Source organism: Monodelphis domestica, chromosome 4 (genome assembly GCF_027887165.1).
Source record: "Monodelphis domestica isolate mMonDom1 chromosome 4, mMonDom1.pri, whole genome shotgun sequence".
Taxonomy (NCBI): domain Eukaryota; kingdom Metazoa; phylum Chordata; class Mammalia; order Didelphimorphia; family Didelphidae; genus Monodelphis; species Monodelphis domestica.
In genome coordinates this window covers 34,890,581-34,906,144 of record NC_077230.1, presented here as the reverse complement: position 1 = coordinate 34,906,144, position 15,564 = coordinate 34,890,581, and the positions used below count along the sequence as shown (strand labels likewise).

The following is a 15,564-nucleotide window of genomic DNA, read 5'->3' as shown; positions in this document are numbered from 1 at the left end:
CAAATCAAATCATTTTCAATGCTTTTGGGGGTTAAATTGATATAGCTTTCCCCCCAAGAATTTAATTGAAATTTTTAAAAATCAGTATGTATGAATAGTATTAATTAGTCTATAACTTACTTGCTTCATCATTCCTATAAAGTTATCTGGAAAAACTATATTTTCTGAAAAAAAAAATTGGAAAATGAGGGGATGCCCTTCAATTGGGGAATGGCTGAACAAATTGTGGTATATGTTGGTGATGGAATACTATTGTGCAAAAAGGAATAATAAAGTGGAGGAATTCCATGGAGACTGGAACAACCTCCAGGAAGTGATGCAGAGCGAGAGGAGCAGAACCAGGAGAACATTGTACACAGAGACTAATACACTGTGGTATAATTGAATGTAATGGAGGTCTCCATTGCTGGTGGTGTAATGGCCCGAAACAATCTGCAGGGATCTAGGAGAAAAAACACTATTCATAAGCAAAGGATAAACTATGGGAGTGGAAACACCGAAGAAAAGCAAATTCCTGACTACAGCAGTTGAGGGGACATGACAGAGGACAGACTCTAAACGAAACTCTAATGGAAATATTGACAATATGGAAATGGGTTCGAATCAAGAACACATGTGACACCAACTGGAATCACGTGTCGGCTATGGGGGGTGCGGGGAGGAAAAGAAAATGATCTTTGTCTTTAATGAATAATGCTTGGAAAGGATCAAATAAAATATTATTTTTAAAAAATCAGTATGTATGAATAGCATTAATTAGTCTATAACTTACTTGCTTCATAATTCCTAAAGTTACCTGGAAAAACTATATTTTCTGAAAAAAATTCATATGGAAAAAATGATCGCTTTTTGAAAGAATAATTTTTTGTTACTTTCTCCAGAGATCAGTTCTCTTTTCTGAGTTAGTTTGTTTCAGATTTGTAAAGAGTATTACATACATTTGGATCATTTATGTGGTTACTGGTAGGTAATGTGTCTCTTGGGTTTTCATTTGTTTTGGCAGGAAACAAAGGTAATCTGGGATACAACCAAGTAATATCAAGGAGATATAGGGATGATTTTTATGGCTTCTGACATTCCTGTTCTTGTTTCTTATTCAATTTCACATTTTATTCCACATCACTTTTGGTTTGTTAGGGCTCAAGATCTAACCTTTTTTCTGGCACTTTTGAAGAATCAGTTTTTCATTTTGTTTACCACTTTGTGGAACATTTTGTTTCTCTGTGTCTTTTCTAATTAAAAGTTTTTGTACATGTTAGGTTTAGCTAACATGTGTATTGATTTTCTATTTTTAATGTGCTGTCCACTTACTTCATCTTAACTCTCTGTCAATTTTAGGACATAATTTTTTCAGTGAGAATCATCCAAGCATCATCAATGCAGAAATTTTGCTATGCTATTTTATTATCATCATTATCCATCACCCTATACTTAAATCATATAATTTGTTGTTTGAGGGGCCTCCCTTTATTGTGTACTTTGCTTATAGTCCTTTAATTATTATTTTGATTGTGTTATGGTGTCATAAAGGAAGTTATGTTAGAAATTGCTGAATCCCAACTACAAAAACAATGCTTTCAATTCACATATGAAGAAACTAAAAACCAAGGAGATAGTTCATTGTAACAGATAGTAAACAAGCTTCAGATACAACATTTGGACCCAGGCATACAGTACATAGAACAATCATTGTTTTCAATATGTCCTGTTCCTTTGTTGTTTTCATTATTGAATTATTCTAAGAAACAGAGAAAGGCAGAAGTAAAAATAGATACTGACAGAGGCATGGAGACATTCTTGATAAGATGAGAGCTAGAAACAACCATAGAGCTAGAAACAATCAACTAATGTAGTTGCTTTCATTTTAGAGATGACTTTACTGACTCTCAGAGGTATTCACTAAAATGTTTAAAATTGCATATACTTAAAACAAATTGCAGACCTCTTAATTACTTGTCAAAGAATTATTCTATAAGGTTACTGTCCTCTATGTATATTTAACAATTTAGTTGTAGTTCCTGAAAATTTCTTATAATTTGAACCATTTTTCTGAAAAAAAAAACAATATATACTGTCAATGAGTCATGAAAGTTTTATGAGATTGCAGCTCTTTTTTTCTTTTTCTATGATTATAATTCTACTGATTGATTTTTGTTATTTGGGCAACAAACGTTGATATTCTTTTTTCTGACCCAATTCTATGTGGATTGGGGTAAATCAACTTTCTCTCCTAATGGAAGGTAGGCATCAAAGAGCAGACAGAGTTTTTATTTTCAAAATTGCATAGTGAATTAATTGGGGATATACATCATGGTAATTATTCTGTAAGGTATACACAACATAAGAATTGGTAGACAAAGGCTGAAAAGCCTAGGACCAAAGATAAAAAAGGAATCCAGAGTGCAACAAACAGGATGCTCTTTTTCAGGCTAAGGCAGAAATGAGTGAATGAATGATCATCTTTGGAAGACCTTGATCAGTGGTCCACCAAAATCTCTTGGCTTATATGGTCATTCCATCCATCACTGCTCCTCAGTAAATGTGTGCTAGATTCATGGCAGAAGAATCAGAAGGTTTCAATAATATGTTGAAGTAGTAGAGTAAAGGTAAATATCATGTAATTATATTTTTCTCATTTTTGCTGTATCTTCCAGAATTATCTTTTTGATATATTTAATTGTTAGATTGTATTAATTTTTTTCTGTCTGTTGAATTTTCTTAATTCCCTTAAGGATTTTCTTGCGATCTCTCTTCTTAGTGATGCCAATGCACTTTGGAAAAAAAATTAAAGCTGTTACTTTACATGCATGCATTCAAATGAATATATTTTATAACTCTTTACATAATGAACCTGAACATTAAATTAAGTATCATTTCTGAAGAACTCAGATTTTACAACATTAGGAAAATATTCCATATCTCTGAATGAAGTAAAAAAATTACATTGTAGAACTCTAAAAGGCATTAAGGAATTCACATAAAAACTATCTTTTCTAAGAAGAGTGTTGGTACTTCTTATTGGTATCATAATTATACTTGAAGCTACATTTCTCATCTATTAATTTTTATTTGCTTAACTGGTTGGGAGCCCAGAGATGGTAGCATTTGAAACACTATACATTTTTTTATTATTTTTAATTGCATAATTTTCATTTGTCTTCAAATTGAAGAACCCAGAATATCAGAAATTTACAGCTTAGAGGTACTTAAATAGAATACATTAGGAACATTTTAGAAATAATTGTGAAAGAAGCTACATTTTAAAAAATCCTCCTAATATTTTCTTATGTGGCAAATGAATCCAAGTAGAATATATTTCAGGGTTTTGTGTAGTCAATTATCATATTTCTCTAGTACCTCTAGTCAATGACAAAGATGTTATTCTAACCAATATTTGCTATTTAAAGCTTAAAATATTGATATTTTATTTACTATAAATGAAATGAAAGCTTGCCATTTCCCATGATTACTGTTTTTTAATCTGTTTCAGTGAAGTTAATCTGCCTGGTACAAAATTAAAATATTTCTTTTCTGCTTTCCAGTGTTTGTTAATAGATAGAATTCTAAAAAAAGAAAAAAAAAGAATGGTGGCTCAATAGATTGAGAACCAGACCTAGAGAAAAGAGGACCTGGTTTCAAATGTGACCCCCTAGAAGTATGATGCTGAGACAGTCACTTGCCTCACATTGCCCACCCCTTAAAATTCTTTTTCTTTGGAAACTTACATGTTATATATTCTAAGATGGAAGGTATAAGGTTTCAATAAATAAATAGAAATGAAAAGGAATATGGCCTGAATACTAAAAAAAGGGGGAGCAAATCACATTAAAAAACATTTCTTGAAACTACATTCAAAAAGGTAGTTAACATGTTTTCCTTAAAACCATAAGGTTGTCAAATGGGCCATATATAGGAATCCCATTATTTGTACTGTTTTTCATCCAATGCCCACCATAAAAGAAGTTAATATATAATTGTATGTAGCATATATAAAGAGCCAATTCTGAAGCTTACTTTTAATGCATCATTGTCTAATTCAAGAAGTTCTTGACCTCTTATTCTTTTATAATCAAATTTCAGGATATATTTTTTCATTCCAATACTCTTTAACCAATGGCCAACTTGAGTTTCTGTCCAGTCAGACACCAGCAGCTTTGGGGTATAAAAGAAGCAGAGGCGTCATCAAATAGCTAGAGATCAAGAGAGACAATATTTAAAAGCTTAGATTGGCCTATGTTAATATAACCCTTGACAGTGAAAACTGCGAAAGGGTCTTAGAGATTATGTTAAAAGCTCATTCCCTAGTAATTAAAATGGAGATACACACATAAATCTTTATGACAAATTTCACATAATGAAAATTTACCTTTAGGTCAGTTTCTTCCTGCTTGCGCACATTCTTTACTTGTTTATCATGTTTTTTAAAACAAAAGAAGTTCCTCCAATTGTATCCTTGGACATTGCTAGAATCATCCAAGATTTGAGAGGGAAATAATTAAAGCACAAAATACATTCTATTATGATGCAAAAAGTTACCTAAAGAGAAACACACTATAAAAATTCATAAATTTCAATTCCATAAGAAAGATAAAGCCATATGTTAAAGGAACGTTAGTTTTTTATAGGGCACATGTCTATGTTGGAATATATCGAAGAGAATAGGTATAACCTAACTTGACTTTTATGTTAAAAAAAAGAAACAAACAAGAAATGGAAGTCAATTAAGTTAAAAGTTTTGTGCATGTGGCATGGTATCATCTCTCTACCGCTTCCTCCTCTACATTAAACACAACTAATACATGATTTGTCTTGTAAGGAGTTGAAGTTTCCCTGATGTAGATTTGGAAGTAACACTGGATGTCAACTTGTGCCATCCCCTCATTTTATATAGATGAGAAATCTCAAACGTATTGATCAGAAATCACATAACCTCAATCACACAAGTTGAAGTGACAAAGCTCCAATTTGACCCTAGATACACTCTATGTCCTATATTTTTTCCTCTATGTTGGTGTTATCAAACTCAAAAAGAAATGGATCTCTTGGGGCCACATCCATAGGTTGTGAGTTGGATACCTCTATGCCAGAGTCCATTTGAGGAAGATGTGAACAACTGAGAAACCATATAGAAATAATGAGGTTCTTTTATATAAAGGAAAAACACTGCAAAATGGTAGCCAATGGGGTAAAATCCAGCAGAAATAAATTATTTTGTCTGTTAAGAACTTTGTTATCCATTTATAAAAAGCACATCTCTTACCAAAACCAGGAAAACTGCATTATAGCTTTTCCCATTGCAGGTTTGCCACTGCTGATCTCCTCTTCTACTAATTCTTCTACTGGTTCTTTTTTAATTGTGATATCTAAGAATATGAATAATTCAATGAGTAGAACAGTATAAGTTTCTTCCTAGGTTTAACCAGAGGCAACAGCAACCTTTAATTGCTTCCTATTGCTAATGACCCTCTATATTATCATGCAGAGGTAAGAACATAGAGCATTGGATTTAGAGGCAAGACACTTGAAGTCTTAGCAGGGGAGCTAGTCATCTATATGTATTCTCTGGGCTTCATTTTCCTCACCTACAAAATGAGTGGATTAAATAGATAATTTTTGAGCTTCCTCCTGAAAAACTGATCATCTGGAATCTACAAGAAAATATTAGCCAGCTGCAAGGGCAGTTTAAAACAAAGCTAGATTTAAGAAGATAAAAGGATGATTCAGTCAATAAAAAATATGTTCCATCAATTGGTGGTGGTGGTGGTGACCCTTCATTTCAAAGAATACCAGTGACATCACAGGGTAATATCTTAACTTATGTGTGAATTGGATTTAAGTGAGTTGCCCAGAGTTGTCAGCCTCACTCTTTCTTCCAGAGTCATCTAAATCCTGTGGCAAGACAAAAGTCAGGATGACTGAAAATGCACCTAAATGATGTCAGTGTCTCTAATAGCCATCCAAGTTTTAAGCACTCGAAAGTGTTTGCTTCAGCCACCTTCATGGCTACTGAAACAAATTGCCTCATCCATCTGTTCTCGCAGGAGAGGTCTTCACAAGGCTAGGGTTAGACATAAACCCAAGCTTAACGCATCTGCCTGGACAGTTTTAACAGCCTGCTGCTGAAAACTATAGCTTGGAGCCACAAGTAAGAGCTGGGAAAGAGGTAGACACCAAACGGGGATAAGCAGCCCTGAAAAGCATTCAGCAAGCTCTCACAGTAGAGGTTCTAACCCTCCCTGAACACCAACTGAACATATCACCATAATAATGGTACTCAGCAGCCAAAAAAATAACAGCCCCTGATGTGCATCATCCACTTTCCCACTGTGACTCATTCACCCCAGACTCAAAAGGCTGAACCAGATTGCCTACTGTTAGCAATGGCAATGATGCTCCAAAAGTTGTCATATTCACAATACCAGACAAATTCAGGTAAATGATGACACCCAAGAAAGTGATTTCTAATGAACCTTCTATATAGATAGGTTGTCTAACATCTATATAGGTTGTCTAACATCTATAGCTAAGAAAGGAAGCCATCTCTAACTTATTTGCCAACAGTTAAATTAAATGGACAGTCATATAGATCAAAAGAGATAGATACAGATATATCTAAAGTAATATTCATTTAAAACATTCAAAAATATATTTTCCATAGTACTAGGTTTGGGAAAATTATAGCTAAAACAAATTATTTGCAAATTTCATATGGAATCTATTATTTCATCTATGTCAGTGATTAAAATGTTTATTAATATCAAACACTGATGCTTATAACATCATCACTGTTCCATAATATCCTCTCTGTTCCATTACAACCACTTTTTCATGATCTTTTCCTCTTCTTGGCACCTGGGCATTTGTTGTTCCAAATTCACCTGTACTTTTAAGCCTTTGCCACAGTCAAAATAGGATCCATTTCTCTTTTCTCTATTGTGTCATTTTTGTTCTGAAAGAACTGTATTCTTTGGAAACTTCACTAGTTGGTATGTAGAACTCGTTCTTTTCCAAATATGTATATATGTATATGTATATGTAAATGTATATATAATATTTAATTATTTTATTTGTCCAATATTTTTTCCAAGCATTTCTCCTTTGAAACTATGTACACCAAAAGGTCAGATTGGTGTTCTCACAGTAATACTTTTCATATGAGATTTAAAGAACATGAGTAGTTAAGTAAGTTGTTCAAAGTTCCAAACAGCTAGTAAATGGTATAGTCAAATCTGCAGAAGGCGAAATAGACTGAATCCTCCCCCACCTCACTTTTCTCAAAAGAATCTTGACCTGCCTCACTTTCTGCATAACTCTGACAAAGGTGATGGTGAATCTCATTAGAAAGGCAGCTAGAGACTCAAGCTAGAATTTACACATTCAGTTTAAGTAGGGAATTAGAGTGAGTCCCACTCTTAATAAAATCTTAGGGTGACACAGATTAACTAGGGAGAGAATGTATTCCATTCCTTCTTACAATTTGGATTCTGTAATATATCTTTAAAGTGACAATGCATTCTTTCTACAGAATCTTGGCTTGTCCATTTACTAGCTGGGTGTACTTGAACAAGTACTGTCTTTTTCCCAGAATCTTCCTTTTTTTTTTGTTTTCTGTAAAATCTGGAAAGTATTATTTATGTAACCTTCACCACAGAGTTGTCATGAAGATAAAACAAGATAATAAGCCTTACAGAGAGTATTTTACATTAAAAGATATCAGATACATGTGACATTGTATAATGCACATCCCTTAAGAGTATGGCAGCGTTGATCTTAACGATAGGTAATTTATAAATTTATGAGTAATTTTCTGTTTTTGCAATCTTTTCCCCCCTCACTAGCTTCAGTTCTTGCAGCAGCCTAGATACCATTTGTATGTGTATTTGTGTTTTGTCTGTATGTGTGTGTGTATGTCTATATGTTTCTTTTTCCTAGAAAATTTACTTATAATCAGGCAGAGTATAAACTTGGTGGTAAGGCACATGGGATTATTCTTGGCACAGAAACATATAAGCCAAAGGTAATCATCATCTCTGATTCTTAGGTTCCTCTTGTAGTAATAGGGATAATAAAGTGTTCTATCTCATCCTTTAGTGTTATAGTTCAAAAACTTGAAAGTCTTTGAAAAATGCACATTCTTCTTTATATAGATAATATATCTTAAAAAAATAAATTCTAGGTTTTGAATAAGTCAACAATCATTAGTAAGTGCCTCAAGTGTTCCAGGTACAGCACCAAGGATACAGAAAAAGACAAAAAAGTCAATCTCTGCTCTCAAGGAATTCTTGGTAAAAAAAAAACATTTTCAATGTCTATGAAAAAAATCTTTAAAATGCGGAAGCCATTCTATGTTCACACATGCATACATGTACAGACATATAGATATGTATATATGGATGTATATATGTGTACATATGTGTATATGTGCATTTATGTGTATAGATACCTCAGCAGCTTCCTCTCTTTAGAACTGCCCTCTTCAGTTTTATTCAGATTTTGCATGAAGACAAAAGTTGCACGCTGAAAGATAAGATGTAGGAAGAAAAGGCACTCCATTTCCTCAATGCAAAAACTAAAGAAAACAAATTGCCTCAAAACAAAGAAAAGCTGGAGCAACATCTCACTTTAGGTAAGAGAAGAGAGCAATCTGATAGTACTGGCAGATCTTAGAACCCAGCTTGAGTCTCTCTATACAGGTAGAGAAGGTAAGGAACCTTCAAACTCTCATGTGACATCAGAGCCTTGGGACTCCAAAGGAGTAAAGATGGAACTAGAATTAACAATGAACTATCCACTTCCAAATAGCAAAAGAATCTTGAGGTTACAGGGATGCAAGAAGGGGGAACTAGAACTACAGTGAAGTAATTTGCTTACTTACATGTGGTGGGGTAAAGCCTGGGGCAGTAGAAATCAAAGCAGGGAGCCTTCTCCACCCAGGCTACTTGGTAGGGGCAGTGAAGTAGCATAGTGGGGACCAGACTAACCCACAAAACAATGGGGGAACTGGTAAGTCATTATGCTAAATATAGTTGAATGAAACAGTTGCCAACCACCCCAGAACATGCCAGTACTGCTGTCTCCGTGACAGACAAACCATGAGGAACAAGGGCAGCTAGTCCTACACCAAATACCAGAGAAGAGTACTCTGTAATCTTAGAGCAATATACCCTTTTACTCCAGGAACAGAGAAGGATCTCAAAAGATAAATATGGTTACAAAGGAAAGAAAAAATTGAAAAACAAGTAAAATAAGAAAAAACTGACCTGGGAAAGGTACTTTAGTGACAAGGAAGATCAATATATGGACCCAGAAGAGGACAACAATGCCATAAAGGAGACATGTCAAGCCTCAAAAGAAAGTGGGCAAGGAGTTTAGATCTTAAAAAGAATCCCTGGAAGAAGTTAAAAAATATAAGGGAACTAATTGAAAAACTCAATATCTGGGGGAAAAAATCATTGAAGAAAAAAACTTCCTAATTAATTGAATCCACCAAATGGGAATAGAGGCCAAAAAAAAACAACAACCCAAAACCAAAACAATAAAAATCAAAACGAAACAAAACATGAAGAAAACAACCCTTTAAAGAAAAGACAGCCAAGTAGAAAAGGAAACCCAAGAACTCAAAGAAGAAAACTCCTTAAAATTAGAATTGGACTGATGGAAGTTAATGAAACTATAAGCAAGAAACAATAAAACGAAATCCAAAATTTAACAAAAAAAAGAAGAAAGTCTGAAATACTTCAATTGTAAATATGACCAGCCTAGAAAATAGACCCAGGAGAAGTCATCTAAGGATCATCAGAATACCTGAAAACCACGATCAAAAGAAAATCCTGAATTCCATAGTAAAAGAAGTCATCAGGGAATATTACGATATCCTCAAACAAGAGGGGGAAATAGAAATAGAGAGAATCCACCTATCTCTTCCTGAAAGAGAACCCAAAATAAAATACCCCAGTACTACTATAACCAAATTCTAGAACTCCCAGGCCACAGAAAAAGTGGTAGAAGCTGCCAGAAGGAAACATTTTAAATATTGAGGAGCCATAGTCAGGATTCTCCAGGACATAGCAGTTTTTACATTAAAGGACTGGAAGGCACAGAATATGACATTCTGAAAAGTAGATTCTAGGACTGAAACCTAGAATTATACACTGAGTAAAACCAAGATTAATCTTCCAAAAGGTAACAATTGCTCTTTAATGAAATAGAGAAATTTCGGACTTTTCTCACGCAAAAAAGTTGAAAGCAAAATTTGATACTAAGTTCAATACTCAAGAGAAGAAGAATACTTGATAGTTTTGCAAAAGTTGAATTGAGTTCATTCATACCTGGCAAGATGATCATTGAAATAATTAAGACATCTATAATATTTCAAAGGCAAGCTAAAGCTAAAGAATCTAAAATACTTAATATTGAAAATAATACTTAAGATTAAAGTATCTAAAATACTTAATATTGGAGCAATAAAAGGGGTATGCATCAAAGAAAGGAAGCTAAATAAGATGGGATGATATTAAAAGGGAGGGAATGGGAAAGAGGAATAAATGGAGAAGAGAGAAAAGGAGATCTAGAAGTGTAACAGTTAAAATTTAGGGGAGATGGGGAGACTGAGGCAGGTAGAAATTAGTTTCTCTCTGCAAGGAATATATATTTTTTAGAGGTTTATTAAAGGTTAAAGATTAAGAATATACAAGTAAGAAACATGTGCCTAGGCCAGAGGCCTAGACAAAATAACCTCACATCATGGAAGAGACGCCTCTGCTCCAAAAACGGAAGTCCAAAAAGCCGAGCCCTTCAAAAGCCTTTGCTTAAATATCTTCTCGATCTCGGCCCAGGTGAGATTACAAGGCATTCTGGGGAAGTGGAGCAAAGGCTCATGGGGATTGTAGTCCTGTATTCGAGTCTATTTTTTACATCCCCCCGTGTGATCATTTGTGGAAAAATTAATTTTTCCCCAAAAGGATCATAAAAACATAATAAACTTAAAAGATTACAATAGTGTGAGGATAAGAGAAAAAAGAATAAAACCAATAATTTCTGAACACATTGACAAAAAGCCGTTAGGGGGCAGTCCCCTTTGGCATAAAAGTATACATACAAATAAATGTTCAATCAACCACACCCAAAGTTCAATTTTGTGCAACTTGTGGTCTGGAGGCTTCTTCATGGTGGCTTCTCCAACAGTTCAGTTCTGGATTCAGAGAGGTAGCATCTTCTTCACCTAAAATTCTTCTCAAAAGGAATTTAAACTTTGCAATTTAAATAATGATATTTTTTACATTCCCCCGTGTTGTGGGTGATTGAAAGATTCAGAATCGGTTAGGGATGCATGGCTGAGGTATGAGGTATATGAATCAATTGGCAAGAGATATTAAAAAAGACATCAGAAAATCCAAAAGAAAAGAAAAATTTCTGGATGAAAATATAGACTATCAAAGTCTTATGTGTAAAAATTCCAAGTAGAAGAAAAATAAATCTATAACAGGTCCTTCAATCAGGGCCCAATCAAAATGATCTAAGTAATGATGCATTTACCCAATCAGCGCCAGGACTACAGAAAGGTACCACACTATGAGAGGCAGAAAAGGGGACCAGATTATAGAAGCTAAGTAGGAGCCAAGGTTTTTGGGGATACTCATCTTTGAGTATCTTCAGAGTGAGTGTAGATACAAGGAAAGCCTATGTCTTAACACATGTTAAACATAGTAACCTCGAGTCTTCACACTAGGTTCAAGACCTTTGTATTGGCTTAGAAGTGCATCAATTCATCCTAGATTGGCCTTTCTTTGGCCCCATGAAATGGCTCTTGTGTGTAGCTCTTGTCCTGGAATCAGACAGAATCATTAAGCAAAGTCCCATAATTTATTTAAATAATTAGTGGAATCATTTTCATAGTCACAAGCTTTTTAGGGCATGCATTAGCAAATGTATCTTAAACTTGTAGCACTGAAAATCAAAAGGTTAAAGAAAATCTTAATACTGGTGACATGTGCTTCAAATATAAAAAGGAAAGAAAAAATAATTAAAAACTGAAAAAGTATATTGCACATGCAAGAAAAATATAACAATAAAAGAGCTTTAAAAAATTCAAAAATATAGCTTATAACCATTGACACTCTGTGTCAGTTAAGAAAATATAAAATGCAAGGCTTTCTCACCAAAAAATGAGATCCATTTCCTCTTTGTATCTGGCCATGATCACTGTGAGTAGAGGGCAAATGAATTGAACAAGGTTAACAATTTTTCATCTTTTAAAAATACAGTAGTACAAATATGTAGATATCAAAATCCCCAAAATTCTCAATAGCCCAATTAATTACAATAGCAAACAAACACACTTTCATATTTCACATAAGTTGCTGTATGACATTTTTAAAACTTATGAATTTATGGACATTTGTCACAATTTTTACAAACATAGCAATCCTTCAACCTTGGTATTTAAACATATTTTTTAAACAAAGTAAAACTCATCTTGGGTTAAGAACATAATCAAGAAATCTATATATCATTCTGGTAGAAGTAAAATAGTGAGCTAAAGAGCATAAATAAAGGGGTGCTCCTTTTGGAGGCTTTTCCCAAGGGTACAATTGCCCTGAAATTAACTGCCCAACTTCCATTCGCATGTGGGAAGGTTGGGGGTTATAAAATACATTTCACTTCAGCTACTAGAATGGGCCTTACCTCGTGGTAGGGGCAGGCAAAAATAACCAGACTGTTAAAAAAATTCCAAAATCATATTTAAAAAACCCTTAAAATCAAATCATTTGAGGTATTTAGCACATTAAAATTCCAAAGGTTGTTAATACAATTATAACCAGTTCTGAAGTCCATCTATCCTCAGCAAAATAGAAAAAAGCTGTTTTTTCATATATGGGCTTATTCACAACAATATTTGTTCAACACAGTTATAGGGGAAAAACAACAGAATTTCAAAACTCAGTACATTCAAAATAAATTCAATCAACCTTCAGTTCACAGAATAATATTCAATCCAGTAATATATGAACTTAAAATCACAAAGTTAAACCTTAAACAAAAAATGCAATAGAATACAGAGATTTTTTAATAAACCATTAGAGTCTGAAATGCCTTAGAGCCTTTAGTCTCTTCAAAGTTCCTTGGGTTGTTTTTTCTTGTTTGTTTGTTTTTAATTATCCATTTAAATGTCTATTGTCCGAAGGTAGAGTAGTAAAGGCTAGGCTACGGGGTTCAAGGGATCCGTCCAGGGCCCCATAGCTGGGAAGCATCGGAGGCCAGATTTTAACTAGAGACCTCCCGTCTCTGGGCCTGGCTTCCAGTTCGCTGGGCCACCCATTTTCCTCCCCAAAGTTAAAGTTGAATCTTTTGGCTGAGTCTGCTCCCAGACAGGCAGGCAAAATCAATGAAATTGCCAGAAGAGTCAAAAATCCTTTTAAACAGCCCATTGCTTTTTAGGTTTCTGTTTGAAAAGTCTGTTTCTTCTCTCTAGTCTTTTCTCTCTTTCCCCTCTCTGATACCCCTGCAGCCAATACCCCCAGCCACGTGGAGGCTTAGCCTAAGGGAAAATTGCCCGTTCTCCTTTCCCTCTGGTCTCTCCCCTCCGCCCACGTGGCCAATACTGTTACCAGCTGGTTGCAATGAGTCCTCAGCAATCTGCTCCAAGGATCTGGGTAATGAGCCGGCTGGGTCGGAAGCCAGATGGGTGAGAGACAGACTGCCGGGGTGTGTCGGGCTGGGAGCTGGAGCACAGCTCAGGCACCAGGTGAGAGGCCAGGAGCAGATGCAGGAGCCGGAGAGGGCCGCAGGCAGGAGCTGATCAAGATGGTTTTCTAAAGAGCATCTCGGAGAACCTTGGCTTTAAAAAAAATTCTCTAGGCTAAAAATTTTTTTTGAGAAGTTCTCATCCAATCTAGTGGTCGCCAACTGTAACAGTTAAAATTTAGGGGAGATGGGGAGACTGAGGCAGGTAGAAATTAGTTTCTCTCTGCAAGGAATATATATTTTTTAGAGGTTTATTAAAGGTTAAAGATTAAGAATATACAAGTAAGAAACATGTGCCTAGGCCAGAGGCCTAGACAAAATAACCTCATATCATGGAAGAGACGCCTCTGCTCCAAAAACGGAAGTCCAAAAAGCCGAGCCCTTCAAAAGCCTTTGCTTAAATATCTTCTCCATCTCGGCCCAGGTGAGATTACAAGGCATTCTGGGGAAGTGGAGCAAAGGCTCATGGGGATTGTAGTCCTGTATTCGAGTCTATTTTTTACAGAAGGAGGCAAACTATTTCTCCTTAACAGGCACATAAACAGCAAATCCAGTGGAGGAGATGTGCTTTAACTCTGATTGGACCTTACTCTCATCAGAACTAGCTCAAAAAGGAAATAACAGCCATATTCATCTGTAGAAACTTATCTTACCCTATAGGGAAGTAGGAGGTTAGAGAGAATAAGGGATTGAGGGTGAACAAAAAAGGAGGGTTGAATTGGGGGAGGTGATAGTCAATAACAAAACATCTGTGAACATGGAAAAGCTAAGAAGAGAGAAAGAGAAAAATAAACGGGGAAAATAAGATGCATGAAAACACAATTAGTAATGATGTATGTGGATTCATGAATGGGCTGAATTTACACATGAAACAGAAAAGGATAGCAGAGTTGTTTAAAAAAACCAGAACACCACATTATTCTGCCCACAAGAAACACATTTAAAACATGGAGACAACACACACAGAATAAAAGAGGCTCGAGTAGCATATACTATGCCTCAAATAAAGTAATAAAAGCCAGGATAGCAAATCTGATTTCAGACAAATCAAAAGCAGACTGATCTGATCAAAGGAAATAAGGAAAGAAAGTACATAACGATAAAAGGTATGATAGATAATGAAAACAATATCATTATTAAACATTTATGCATCAAATGGCATAGCATCCATATTCATAAAGGAAGAATTAAAGAAGTTACAGAAGGAAAAATAAAATAAAAATATTAGTAGTGGGGAATATCTCAACATTCCCCTCTCAAAAGTAGATAAATCCAACCAGAAAATAAACAAGAAAGAAGTTAAGAAGGTAAAGAGATCTTTAGAAAACACAGACATGATAGACCTCTGGAGAAAACTGAAGGGAAATAGAAAGGAATGCACTTTTTCTCAGCAATATGTGTGACTTTCACAAAAATCAACCACATAAGTGGTCATAAAAGCCTCACACCCAAATGTATAGAAACAGAAATATTAAATCCATACTTTTCAGACCAGAATGCTAGAAAAGTGACACAAAATGCAGAAGTCTAAAAATAAATTAGAAACTAATATTTAGAATTAGAAACAATCTTTTCCTAAGAGCAAATGGATCAAAGATTAAATCATAGAAATAAATAACAATATCATTAACAACATTTATGGAATGTAAACAAAATTTATGGGATGCAGCCAAGCAGTACTCAGAAGGAAATTCATATCTCATTGCTCATATTAATAAAATAGAGAAACAGAACATCAAGTGGTTATGCAAGTAAAAAACTATGAAAGAACAAATTAAAAACCCATAATTAAACAGCAATTTGGAAATCCTGAAAATCAAG

The 15,564-nt window shown here is 34.7% G+C and overlaps 1 long non-coding RNA gene across 1 annotated transcript; it reads right to left on the bottom strand.

The window, feature by feature from the left end:
- Nucleotides 1–873: 873 nt before the first annotated feature.
- On the bottom strand, nt 874–15,010 carry LOC130453629 (uncharacterized). Its single transcript, XR_008911065.1, has 4 exons — nt 5,261–15,010; nt 4,367–4,463; nt 4,015–4,152; nt 874–2,771 (listed from the first exon to the last, which is right to left on the bottom strand). It is a non-coding gene; the product is annotated as an uncharacterized LOC130453629 (long non-coding RNA).
- Nucleotides 15,011–15,564: the final 554 nt, after the last annotated feature.